General features: G+C 40.5%; 1 protein-coding gene across 1 annotated transcript in view; it reads right to left on the bottom strand.

Moving 5' to 3' along the window:
• The window catches only part of THRAP3 (thyroid hormone receptor associated protein 3), a 77,012-nt gene that overhangs the window by 45,506 nt on the left and 17,852 nt on the right, over positions 1–13,654 (bottom strand). The window contains exon 2 of the mRNA XM_043574490.1: positions 3,429–3,534. The gene's annotated coding sequence lies outside the window, so the exon portion shown is untranslated. The remainder of the gene's footprint in view (positions 1–3,428; positions 3,535–13,654) is intronic.

Here is a 13,654-nt window from a genome sequence, read left to right as displayed (position 1 = left end):
AATCTAAATGTCCATCAACAACAGATGAATGGATAAAGAAAACATGGTATATACATACAATGGAATACTATTCAGCCTTAAAAAAAAATTCTGCAATGTGTGCCAACATGCACCAACCTTGAGGACGTTACGCTAAGTAAAATAAGCCAGTCACAAAAAGACAAATACTGGCTGATTCCATTTATATGAGGTATCTAAAACAGACAAACTCACTGATTCAGAGTGGAATGGCTGTTGTCAGAGCGCTGGGGGGAGAGGGAAATGGGCAGGTACTAATCAAGCACATCAAGTTTCAGTTACGTAAGATAAATAAGCTTTAGAAATCTGTTGTACAACACTGTATCTACAGTCAGCAATAATGTACCGTATGCTTAAAAATTTGTTAAGAGGATAGATCTCATCTTAAATGTTCTTACCACTATAAAATAAATATCATCATCCATGATGTCAGTAAATTGAAAAGCCTTCATAAGAGGTGGGAAGGAAGGTTTGTAGTTTACTGCAGCTGGAATCTCTGACTCACATAGGACAATTTAAGAACTAACTACTGCCTGGGGGACTCAGTCTGGTTAAGTGTCTGACTCTGGATTTGGTTCAGGTCTTGATCTCACGGTTTGTGAGATCAAGCCCTGCTTCTCCAGATTCTCTCTCTCTGCCCCTCCTCAACCCTCTCAAAATTTAAAAACAAAACAAACAAAAAAAAAAGATTTCCAGCTTGTCTTGAAGACACAAGCTTCTGCATATGTATGAAGGGCATAACTATATTTTTGTAGGGACTGCAGTTGTTTAGAGTTATATGAAGAACTGAGTAAATAAAGATATTGATGAATATGGGGGTGTTTGGTGGGCTCTGTCAGTACAGCAACTCTTGATCTTGAGGTCGTGAGTTCAAGCCCCATGCTGGACAGAGATTACTTTTTTAAACAGTTGATAAGGGGCAACTGGGTGGGTGACTCAGTCTATTGAGTGTCTGACTCTTGATTTCAGCTCAGGCCATGATCCCAGGGTCGTGGAATGGAGCCCCATGTGGGGCCACGTGCTGAGCATGGAGCCTGCTTAAGATTTTCATTCTCCCTCTCTTTCTCTCATTCCCTCTCTCCCTCCCTCACTGCCCCCTCCCCCGCTCGTGCACACTCTCTCTCAACAAGAAAAAAGCTGATGAATGTGAAAAAAAAAAAAAAAATATATATATATATATACGCAAACATAAATGATAAAAACAACAAAGGTTAGAAAATGCAACCCAGAAAATAAAGAGATGGAAATAGCAGAAAAAAAGACAATTTACAGGATCAACCCAAAAGATACAACATCCAATTAATAATAATTCCACAAAAGAGTAGCAAAAATAAAGGGGAGAAAAATCAACAACATAATTCCTGAAAATTTCCCGGAACTGGGGGACTTTTAAGTTTCAGTCCATTAAGAGACCAGCACATTAGATGTAAACAGCCACACCAAGAACATCGTCATAAGATTTCAGAAAGCTGAGAAAGAGAAGTTCTGAAGTTTCAGGGGTCAAAGGTAACTTACATCTCATCAACAGTGGAAGCCAACAGGCAATAGAACAGGATCTTAAAAATCTGAAGGAATATGATGTTCCAACTAGAACTCTAAACCCAGCCAAACTAATAATCAATATTAAGGCAGAATAAAGGCATTTTTAGACATGTATGTCTAAACAATTTACCTCTTGTGTACCCTTTTCTCAGAAAGCCAACGGAGAATGGCGCTTCTCCAAAACAAGAGATTCGATCAAGAAGGAAAGGATGTGGGAAAAGATAATGGGATCTAGCACAAGAGACACAGGAAAAATCATGAGGATGATGATGCTGAGACAGCAAGTATGACGGCTGGGCAACTACCTTGAGAATATCCAGAATGGAGCAGATTAGAAGGTATCTCCAGGAAGATAAAATTTGTCATATAGCTAAAATATTTAAAGTATCAAGGAAGATTTACACTTCTGGGTAGAGTTTAAAGAGGAATAACTGAGGAAAAATAGAAATTAAGCAAAACAGACCAAAAAAAAAGATCTTTATTAGCAACAGAGAAAATAAAAAGTCATGCAAGGGGCGCCTGGGTGGCTCCGTCAGTTAAGTGCCTGACTTCAGCTCAGGTCACAATCTCATGGTTCGTGAGTTCTGACAGTTCAGAGCCTGGAGCCTGCTCCCAATTCTGTGTCTCCCTCTCTCTCTGCCCCTCCCCCACTTGCACTCTATCTCTCCCTCTCAAAAATGAATAAACATTAAAAAAAATTTTTTTTAAGAAAATGAAAAGTTATGCAGAACAGGAAAATTAACCATAGCATGTAACATGACTTGGCTGTGAATAAGTTATACACAACCATAATACTGTCAACAGTGAATACTAGCCAATTAGGATTGTACTAGAAACCACTACTATCCAAGGTGGGGAGGTAACACATAATACCAAAAACTAGAAAATCAGTAAGTAGCAAAATAAGCTTATTACTTAAAGGCAGTATCAAAAGAAATGGTAGAGTTGGAAGTGATTACGTTAGGGACTAGAATGGGTTTCCGTACGTTAATAAAAAGAAAAAAGTACAACATATAAAATGCTTTCTAAAGTTAAGGAAATCAGGGGCGCCTGGGTGGCGCAGTCGGTTAAGCGTCCGACTTCAGCCAGCTCACGATCTCGCGGTCTGTGAGTTCGAGCCCCGCGTCAGGCTCTGGGCTGATGGCTCAGAGCCTGGAGCCTGTTTCCAGTTCTGTGTCTCCCTCTCTCTCTGCCCCTCCCCCGTTCATGCTCTGTCTCTCTCTGTCCCAAAAATAAATAAACGTTAAAGTTAAGGAAATCAAATGCATTCATGAATTTATTCATGTCTATTACACAGTTATCCAAGACAGAGAAAAATGCGAGAAAAGCCTAAATGTCTACCAAAAAGGAACTAGTTAGGTAATTTTAAATTATATGGCACATCCATGATGATGAAATGCCATGAGTCACTTAAAAATGCAAACAGGGAAAGACTTGCTCTTGTTAACAAGAACCAGGTGAGACAAAAAAAGTCCAGCCCCGGTTTTGTTAAACACACACACATCCAAATAACACATGCATGGAAGGAGAGTATTCACCAAAATATTAACAATGATTATACATACATCAAGTTTATGGATGATTTTTTTCAGTATTTCCTAATGAATAAACATGCGTTATTAAAGGACTCAAAAGTTAGTTAAAATAAAAAAGGTAAGTGCCAATTCTACAACTTAGAATAGAATCAGAGAGGAGAGCAGAACTACTTTATCATCTTGTTTCAGTTTATTAAGCTGAAAAATAAGCACTGCTTAACAAGAACCCAGGACTTCCAGTAAGGAATCTTCTCGATTCCTTACCTCTTAACACAAGACTGGTTTTATAAGCCAATGAAGTAATTATTAGTTCCTTTACCACCATGCATTTACCTTATTTAAACAATGATTCGACTTGCACCGGATCCCAAAGACACTACCTGAAAAGAACACTGGCAGTGTCACTGGCTTCTCCAATTTACAAAGTCAGGATACTATTCTGGAACGAGAAGAAACAAGCAGTGGTTAAGACACTTACCCAAACAAACCTTGCAGATTGTATCCTGAAATACAGATGCTAGAAATCTCTAAACAAAACCTCTACTTTTTTTTTTTTAACTTTTTAAAATTTTTTAAATTTATCTTTGAGACAGAGAGAGACAGAGCATGAGCAGCGGAGCACAGAGCCTGACACGGGGCTCGAACTCACGGACTGTAAGATCCTGACCTGAACGGACGCTTACCCACCTGAGCCACCCAGGCGCCCAACAAAACCTCTACTTTAACCCTCAACTTCACTCCCAGTGGACACAGGTTTCTTTCTCAAAGAATGCTGGCCCAGAGGTCTTCTGTCTGTCTCACACACGTTTTCATGCATCCAACCCCCTGGAGTAAGGCTGCACAATGGAAAGCTAAAACCTTCCTCTTGTATCCTGATACTCTCACTGGCAGTGTTTCAGGTGCTACAATTTGCATTATAAAAGACTGACTGGCAAACTCCATAATTTAACCTGGAGAATTACTTCAGGAGATTTAGATTACTTGAAACAAAAAAATTTAACTGAGGTATGCCAAAGTGAATTTAACAGATACATTTCAAGTTAAAACAACTCCTCATCCTCATCCCTCAAAGCACAAGAGAACCCTTCTGATCCAGTGGTTTAAATATTCCCCTATCTAAACATTACTAACATGGCCATATATCAAAGCTATGTAGTGTTATCCAAAACAAATAGGAAAACAAAGTTCCAAGATCAGCAAGTATGTAGTTAATGTCCTTACTCCTACATTATTAAAGCTTTATCATTTGTTCACATTGCTATACAGTAGGAAGCACTCAAAATTCAAATAATCTGAAGATGCAGTCTTAACAATCTTTTTTCACTTGTTCAGCATTCACTCAATTAAGGACACCCACCTTAACTTTCTCTGAAATCTGTGGTTTGCACATAGCAGAATCCTTGCCCAATTAGCCAGGAAAGAAAGGAATGTATTTCCTTAAGCTATGGTCTCTTGGTACATGTGGAACCCTCAGCCTAGAACGCCTCCTCCCCTCCCACCAACCAAACTCCTACTCATTCCTACAGGGGTCTCCTCCCCCAGCAAGCTGCCCCTGGTGCACTCAGGCTGAGTTAGGTACTGCTTCTTGTTGTTACCCTAGGTGTGTCTCCACTTAGATTCATCTCATTGTATCCACCAATGTCAATTTTCCTCAAAGGGCTGCAAACTCTATATACCTAACAATGATATGTATTTGCTTAGTAAACTGAAAACCCAAGCAATAAAATCTTGACCGATGCCAAAAGTAAACGTGTAATTAACATTAGGAAGTGGCCATAAAAACCTACTCTTAAAACAGGATAAGACAATTTTATTAAGACAAAATTAGTATTCCATCAGACACTTTACCAAAATAATGACAGCGTTTACATCTTAGTTGATAAATGGTAAAAACACAGCACTTTAAAAAACTTTCTTGCAAAATTATTCTTGCGGCTTATTCTTAGAACGTATTCCTAGGTTACATCAGCCAAAATTTCCTTGTTTTCAACTGCAGAGGCACAGGTGCTCATATCAGTCAGCTGCAGGGAAATCCCAATGACTGCTCCAGGATTGAGAACCGCTTAATCTGTAATGCACTGAATTAAAGAAACGGACTGATCCAATATACCCATCCCTATGATTCTAACCAAATAGTTCGCTCACGTTCGCTCTCTCGCGCGCTCTCTCTCTCTCTCTCTCTCTCACACACACACACACACACACACACACACACACACACTTCCCCTTCCTTCCATTTTACTACCCCATCGTGTTTCCTATTAATCAACCTCCTCTTGGACACTGGAAAGAATTTTATCACCCCAGCAAGTCTTCAATCTTCCACTGTTGCAATGGGTGGAGAAGCAAATCTAAGGACCTAGCCCTTAGTTATTCTGTGACAGTGAGGAGACACATGAAGCCCTGAGTCACCCCTGCCACCAGTTTTTATGCGCCCTCCCCAACTCATCCTGTGTCATCTGGACATAGTCATACTTTGCAGCTTGTCTCTAAACCTCCCTTGGTCAAATACCAGCAGACTATTAGCTGGGACACTCTGACACTGCCAACAATATAGCTTTTCCCCTTCTACACAATTTCCCTTCTAACTGTCCACTTACCAAACAAAAATTTATTAAGTACCTACCACATTGCCAGGCACTATCCTAGGCAATGGTGTTTCAACAGTCTAAAAATCTCTTCATTTCTGGAGCTTACATTCTAGGAGGAAGTTGGGGGCACAGAGACATGGGTGAACAGGGCCTTGCAAGCCATTTTAAGGACTTTGGTTTTCTTCTGGATAATGTGGGCAGCCACTGGAGTGTTTTCAGTGGCAGAGTTAACATGCTGAAAATTATGTTTTAAAAGGATCATTTTGGCTGCGGAGTGTACCAAGGTCAGAAGAAATTGGGAGATATTGCCTGTAATAATCCAGGTAAAGGACAGGAGTGGCTTAGACTAGAGGATATCTCGGAAGACTCCCGTGTTCCAGATATTACCAGACCTTGAGTTACAACACAGTTCCTAAACCCGACCAAAGGATAAACACTAATATTCTTAGGACCGCAGAATTTGTACCCCGCTATGGTTGAAGACTTAATTTTTTTTTTCTTATCTCACCTCAGGCACCCACAGTAATCTTTTACTGAGATTAAGAACATAAAGAAAACACAAGGATGACCTTGCATGCTCCTATGAACCGGAGTTCAGAGCTAGTCTCCTTTAAACCACCAAGTATTACTTGCATGTGTACTACCTTAAAGACTAAAACAGCATGAGGATACCAATAAAAGTGAACAAAAGAGCACAGTGTCTTCTATTCGAGTTTACCCAAAGTATCCACCAAAGAACAATATTTAACATTAGCTACTTCCCCTTGAAAAAAATAGTAGGGATTGAGGAGATTATGATAGATGACAAATAAACCTTTAGTGTTTTAGCACAGAAAACTGTGCAATGTCTGCTTTAAGTTCCTTCCATGGCATCAATCAGAATGGAGAATGAATCCAAGGCTGGTGACATTACTACATATGGCTTTGGAAAGAGAGATACTTCCAAATGGGTCATGTATGCAGAGGCTTCTACATTAAGGGGTCAGCAAATGATGCACTCAGACCAAATCTAGCCCAACTTTTTTTTTTTACCACCCACGAGCTAAGAATGATTTCTACATTTTTTAATGGTTGAAAAAAATCAAGAGTATTTCAGGATGTGTGAAAATTCTATGAAATTGTAACTTCAGCATCTATGAATAGTTTTATTGGAACAGAGCCATATTCCTTCGTTTACAGATAGCTGCTTTCACACAACAGCAGAGTTGAGTAGTTGCAAGAGAGACTGCACATAGTGGTCTTACCACTTCGCACTACTACAAATTTCAGTGAAGTGGTTATGGCCCAAGAGCAGTTCAAAAGTACCATGCATTCTGTCATATCACATTTTATTATTATTTTTAAATTACCAATGTATATCAGATGTTGAAACAAGAAGCCAGGGCACCTGGGTGGCTCAGCTGGTTAAGCATCCGACTTCAGCTCAGGTCATGATCTCATGGTTCACGAGTTCAAGCCCCACATCGGGCTCTGTGCTGTTAGTGCAGAGCCTGCTTCAGAACCTCTGTCTCCCTCTCTCTCTGCCCCTACCCCTCCCACACGTACGTGTGTGCGTGCACACACATGCGCTCTCTCTCCCCAAAACAAACATTAAAAAAAAAACGATGACAAAAGTGGACTTTGAATGTTACCCATTTAAGGGCAAGTGTGAAGTGTGGGTTATTTTAACAACTTATATGGCAAAACACTGTCTATTATGAAAAAGCACCATGGCTGTACCAAGAAAACAATATCCATCAACATTAACAAACATTAACAACACAATAATCCCATTTTACAGAATTTTGCTAGGAAGATTAGAAAATTTGGGGCGCCTGGGTGGCTCAGTTAAGCATTCAGTTTCAGCTCAGGTCATGATCTTGCGGCTCATGGGCCCAAGCCTCGTGTTGAGCTCTGTGCTAACAGCTCAGAGCCTGAAGCTCACTTCGGATTCTATGTCTCTGTCACTCTGTGCCCCTCCCCAACTCATGTTTCTCTCTCTCCCTCTCTCAAAAACAAACATTAAAAAAAAATTTAAACAGAGTATCTCATCACAACAGAAAACCTTCACAAGAACAAAAAATAAAAATGAAGCTACAACCAAAGTAAGTTTCTGAGTGGTTCATTTGTCAGCTTAACAAGGAAAGCCATTATTTAGTGGGTTGATCAAATCATGTTTGCGGCAGCAGCCAGAGAAATGTGTCCATAGAAAATGAACTCATTGAGAATGCAAACTGGCACAGCCACTCTGGAAAACAGTATGGAGGTTCCTCAAAAAATTAAAAATAGAACTACCCTACGACCCAGCAATTGCACTACTAGGTATTTATGCAAGGGATACAGGTGTGCTGTTTCGAAGGGACACATGCGCCTCAATGTTTACAGCAGCACTGTCAACAACAGCCAAAGTATGGAAAGAGCCCAAATGTCCATCGATGGATGAACGGGTAAAGAAGATGTGGAGCATATATATACACACAATGGAGCATTACTTGGCAATCAAAAAGAATGAAATCTTGCCATTTGCAACTACATGGACGGAACTAGAGGGTATTATGCTATGTGAAATTAGCCAGAGAAAGACAAATATCCTATGACTTCACTCATATGAGGACTTTAAGAGACAAAACAGATGAACATAAGGGAAGGGAAACAAAAATATATAAAAACAGGGAGGGGGACAAAGCATAAGAGACTCATAAATATGGAGAACAAACAGAGGGTTACTGGAGGGGGTGTGGGAGGAGGGATGGGCTAAATGGGTAAGGGGCATTAAGGAATCTACTCCTGAAATCACTGTTGCACTATATGCTAACTAATTTGGATATAAATCTAAAAAAAAAAAATTAAAAAAAAAAAAGAGGGGCACCTGGGTGGCTCAGTTGGTTGAGAGTCCGGCTTCGGGACAGGTCATGATCTCACAGTCTGTGAGTTCGAGCCCCGCGTCGGGCTCTGTGCTGACAGCTCAGAGCCTGGAGTCTGCTTCGGATTCTGTGTCTCCCTCTCTCTCTGCCCCTCCCCTGCTCATGCTCTGTCTCTCTCAGTCTCAAAAATAAACAAGAACATTAAAAATATAAACATTTAAAAAAAAAAAAGAAAAGAAAGAAAATGAACTCATTTAAGACTATTAGCCTTTAGGGGCGCCTGGGTGGCGCAGTCGGTTAAGCGTCCGACTTCAGGTCACGATCTCGCGGTTCGTGGGTTCGAGCCCCGCGTGGGGCTCTGGGCTGATGGCTCAGAGCCTGGAGCCTGTTTCCGATTCTGTGTCTCCCTCTCTCTCTGCCCCTCCCCCATTCATGCTCTGTCTCTGTCCCAAAAATAAAAATAAAATTAAATTTTAAAAAGTTGGAAAAAAAAAGACTATTAGCCTTTTGACTGTAAGGGTTGAGGACAATGGGAGCAACATTAGTAGTCAATTAAAAAATAAAGCAAGTGGGGGCGCCTGGGTGGCGCAGTCGGTTGAGCGTCCGACTTCAGCCGGGTCACGATCTTGCGGTCCGTGAGTTTGAGCCCCGCGTCAGGCTCTGGGCTGATGGCTCAGAGCCTGGAGCCTGTTTCCGATTCTGTGTCTCCCTCTCTCTCTGCCCCTCCCCAGTTCATGCTCTGTCTCTCTCTGTCCCAAAAATAAATAAATGTTGAAAAAAAAAATTTTTTTTTTAAATAAATAAATAAATAAATAAATAATAAAGCAAGTGGAGGGAAAAGGAGCTGACCTAAGTAACTATGAAAGGAGTGGAACAGGGAAAACTAACAGCAAAAGGAACTGCACATAACCACTGTATTCTAGTTGTTAAAGTTGTTTCCCATGGGGGTATAGGGTAACCATTCTTAAACAATTACACATGTATAGTGGAATTATAATAAATAAATGGATGGCAAATGGCGAGAACCAAATTTCTCACTGTTGGGAATCGGACGTCACAGGCAAGAAAGGAGGGAAAGGCTAGAATGATCCAACAGTACTGGCTTAGAAGTGGAGCTATCAAGGGGCGCCTGGCCGGCTCAGTTAGTACCACACACAACTCTTGATCTTGGGGTTGTTGAGTTTGAGCCCCAGGTTGGGTGTAGAGATTACTTAAAAATAAAATCTTTAAAACTAAAATTATTAAAAGTGGAGATACCAATATAAACTCCTGTTTAGACAGATACAAATGAATACGCACAGGAACATCAGAAATATTTAGATACTTCTCTATGTATACAAAATGTATTATACACACATTTCCAATTACGTATACATACATACCTTTCCTTTCTTTGTCAGCTGAAAAGACCTATGAGCAGTAACATCCCAGTAGCAATGAATACACCTAGCACCCAGACCCTGACTTTTTTTAACATTTATTTAGAGAGAGAGAGCACAAGCAGGGGGAGGAGAGAAAGAGAGAGGGAGAGAGGAAAGAGAGAATTCCAAGCAGGCTCCACACCATCAACGCAAAGCCTGACGTGGGACTCAATTCCACGAACCATGAGATCACGACCTGAGTCGAAATCAAGTCAGACGCCCAGCTGACTGAACCACCCAGGTGCCCCCAGACCTTGATTTCTAATAATATTCTCCAATAAAAGAAACAAAGGCTTCTGGGAGAAATGACGGACTCTAGGGCTGAGGCAAGGAATACACTGGATAAGCCTGGAATATCTTGTAGTGCCAGAAAGCAAGGACTGCATAACAAACAATACACCATAACGTGTATGTCAAAAGGACATTCCTGCCCAAATGAGTTTTCAAGTCAAATCAGAAAAAAAATTGATCAAAATGTAGTCGTGGATAACTCAAAGAATACAATATCCATGAGTCTATATGGATTTAAATAAATGGATGAAAATAAACCAATCATTCGTGCAGAATTCCAAATAATTTACGTATATATTTCACCCTCCAGAAGGTGGAACATAGCTCTCCTCCATTCCTTAAGTGGAGTGGGGTGAGCCAAGTGATTTCCTTCCAAAATTACAGTATGGGGGCACCTGCGTAGCTCAGCCGATTGAGCATGCAACTTGATTTCAGCTCAGGTCATGATATCAGGGTTTATCGGTTCGAGCTTCAGGATGGGCTCCACACTGACAGTGCACCTCCTGCTTAGGACTCTCTCTCACCTCTCCTTCTGACCCTCCTGTGCACGCACTCTCTCTCCCCCAAAAAACCTTTCTTAATTAAACAAACAAACAAAAAAAAACCAGGGGCGCCTGGGTGGCTCAATCAGTTGAGTGACTGACTTCATTCAGCTCAGGTCATGATCTCATTGTGCAGGTCATGATCTCATCGTTTGTGGGTTCAAGCTCCACGCTGGGCTCTGTGCTGACAGCCTGGAACCTGGAGCCCGCTCCAGATTCTGTGTTTCCTTCTCTCTCTGCCCCTCCCCTGCTCACACTCTGTCTCTCTCTCAAAAATGAAGAAACATGAAAAAAATGTTTAACAAAAATTTAAAAAAATAAAAATCAATAAATCATGTTGATAGCATGTACTCCTTATATATATGATGTGATGAAAATGATACCTCATCTCTGTGGTCTTTTATCACCAAAACCCATTAACATCAGTCTAATCATGAGCAACATTCCAACCGAGGGACATTCTACAAAGTATCTAACTCCTCAAAACTAGCAAAGTATCTAACTCCTCAAAACGGTCAAAGTCACCAAAAATAATAAAAGTCTGAAAAGGTGTACCAGCCAAGGGGAGTCTAAGGAGACATGACAACTAAATATATACCTTAGATGTGATCCTGGAACAGAAAAGGGTTATTAGGTATAAACTAAGAAAATGTGAACAAAGTATGGACTTCAGTTAGCAAGAATGCATCAACACTGGTTTGTTAGTTGGGACCAGTGTACCATACTACTCTGTTAACAGGGGTACGGGTATATGGACACCTTTTGTACTGTTTTCTCAGATTTTCTGCAAATCTGAAACTACTCAACAATAGAACATTTGCTAAAGGCGGGGGGGGGGGGGGTGGAGGAGTGATTTCAGTGGTGTTCCTTGGTTCTTGATTCAACAATTATTGACACTGTTAGCTTTTTACTGGAGAAGGTCAATGCCCAGTGTGAACTAACTGAAGAGTTAGCCTCTATGAATAGTCTATGGGGAACAACTACAGGTAAGAACCTTTCAAAGACACTGAAAGAACACTAATACAACCTGAATTTGAATCTGCTAAGATGTGTCACAAATGACCGTAGTAAAAATATGTCTAGAGAAGGGCATAATTGGATAAATTTACAGAGCTTGTGAAAATGTAAGGTATTTCAAGCATATGGTTATTCACTGTACTATTCACCAGCAGATACTCTGCAAAAAACTTTTCATTACATGTTGAGCCAGTATTGTCAAGAGTAACCTCCATTCACTCTCAATTCACTTTTGTAGATTTAACCGTTGTCAGTTTTGTGAGTTTTTGTCAGAAATAGAAGGTGGATCCTGATTTGCACTACCAACAGCAGTTCAATGGCTTAGCAGCAGTAAAATTTTACTGTGATTTTTTTTTCTTTTTTTGAGAGAGAGAAAGCATGTGCGGGGGAGGAGCAGAGGGAGAGGAAGAGAGAATCTCAAGCAGTTTCCATACCCAGAGCAGAGCAGGATGTGGGGCTGCATCTCAAGAGCGTGAGATCATGACCTGAGCAGAAATGAAGAGTTGGACATTCAACCAACGGAGCCACCCAGGCACCCCTAGTTGTAATTTTTTTTAATCTGAATTTTTTCTTAAAAAACCACCCTTCAACATTATTATTGAATACTGAAAAGCTTTGAAAATTAACTTTTGTTGCAGACTTGCTAATGTTTCTTAATGAATTCAATAAAAAGTTATAAGGCAAAATAGCATTTTTATGGGAATGATTACTATAGCAAATTAATTTGAACAAAAGTAAACATGGGGCGCCTGGATGACTCAGTCGGCTGAGCAACTGACTTCAGCTCATGATCTCACGGTTGGCGAGTTCGAGCCCGCCACCAGGCTCTGTGCTGACAGCTCAGAGCCTAGAGCCTGCTTTCAGATTCTGTGTCTCCCTCTCTGCTTCTCCCTCAATCATGTGCACACACACACATACACTCTCTCTCAAAAATAAACTTAAATTTTTTATTTTACTTAAAAAAATTTTATTTTTTACTTAAAAAAATTTTTTTAAGGAAACACTGTTTTAACTTCAAGTAATGTCAAATTATTTCATTCACTTCCTGTACTGTCAAAAGTTAACACAAGCAATGAGATCTCTCTGTTCCCACAAAAATCTGAAGCAGACATATTTTAACTCAAACTACACTTCCAGCATATTTCCAATCTTAATTAAAGTGCAAAGTAAATCTCCATCTTTGAAAATCTCTCTGTGAAACTGAGAAGTTTCCATCAAGGGGCGCCTGGCTGACTCAGCCAGTGGAGCCTGTGGCTCCTGTTCTCAGGATTGTGAGTTTGAGCCCCACGTTGGGTGTGATTATTTTTAAAAATCTTTAATGGGGCACCTGGGTGGCTTAGTCGGTTGAGCATCCAACTTCGGCTCAGGTCATGATCTCATGTCTCATGAGTTCGGGCCCCACTTGAGGCTCTGTGCTGATGGTTCGGAGCCTGCTTTGGATTCACTCTGTGTCTCCCTCTCTCTCTGCCCCTCCTCTGCTTGCATGCGGTCTCTCTCTCAAAAATAAACATTAAAAAAATTTTTAATAAACTCTTTAAAAAAAAAAAAGTGGGCTCAGTGGGTTAAGCATCTGACTCTTGATATCAGGATCTTGAGTTCAAGCCCCACATTGGGCTCCATGCTGGGCACGGAGCCTATTTAAAAAAAAAGCAGCAGCAGCTTCCATCTAATCTTCCACTGGAAATGAATACTTTGCAGTGTTAATGGCATACAAAAAGGCAAATATCAAGAAATGAATCTAACAGAATTCTGTAATTGCCTTCCAAATGATGAATGTGCCCAAATAAACCATATGCTCAAAAAAATCATATGCTCGTGGATTAATATTAATATTTGGCAGTACCTGTGTGTGTA

Source organism: Prionailurus bengalensis, chromosome C1, assembly GCF_016509475.1.
Source record: "Prionailurus bengalensis isolate Pbe53 chromosome C1, Fcat_Pben_1.1_paternal_pri, whole genome shotgun sequence".
Taxonomy (NCBI): domain Eukaryota; kingdom Metazoa; phylum Chordata; class Mammalia; order Carnivora; family Felidae; genus Prionailurus; species Prionailurus bengalensis.
The sequence above is the reverse complement of the archived record's forward strand: the minus strand, read 5'-3'. Positions and strand labels throughout refer to the sequence as shown.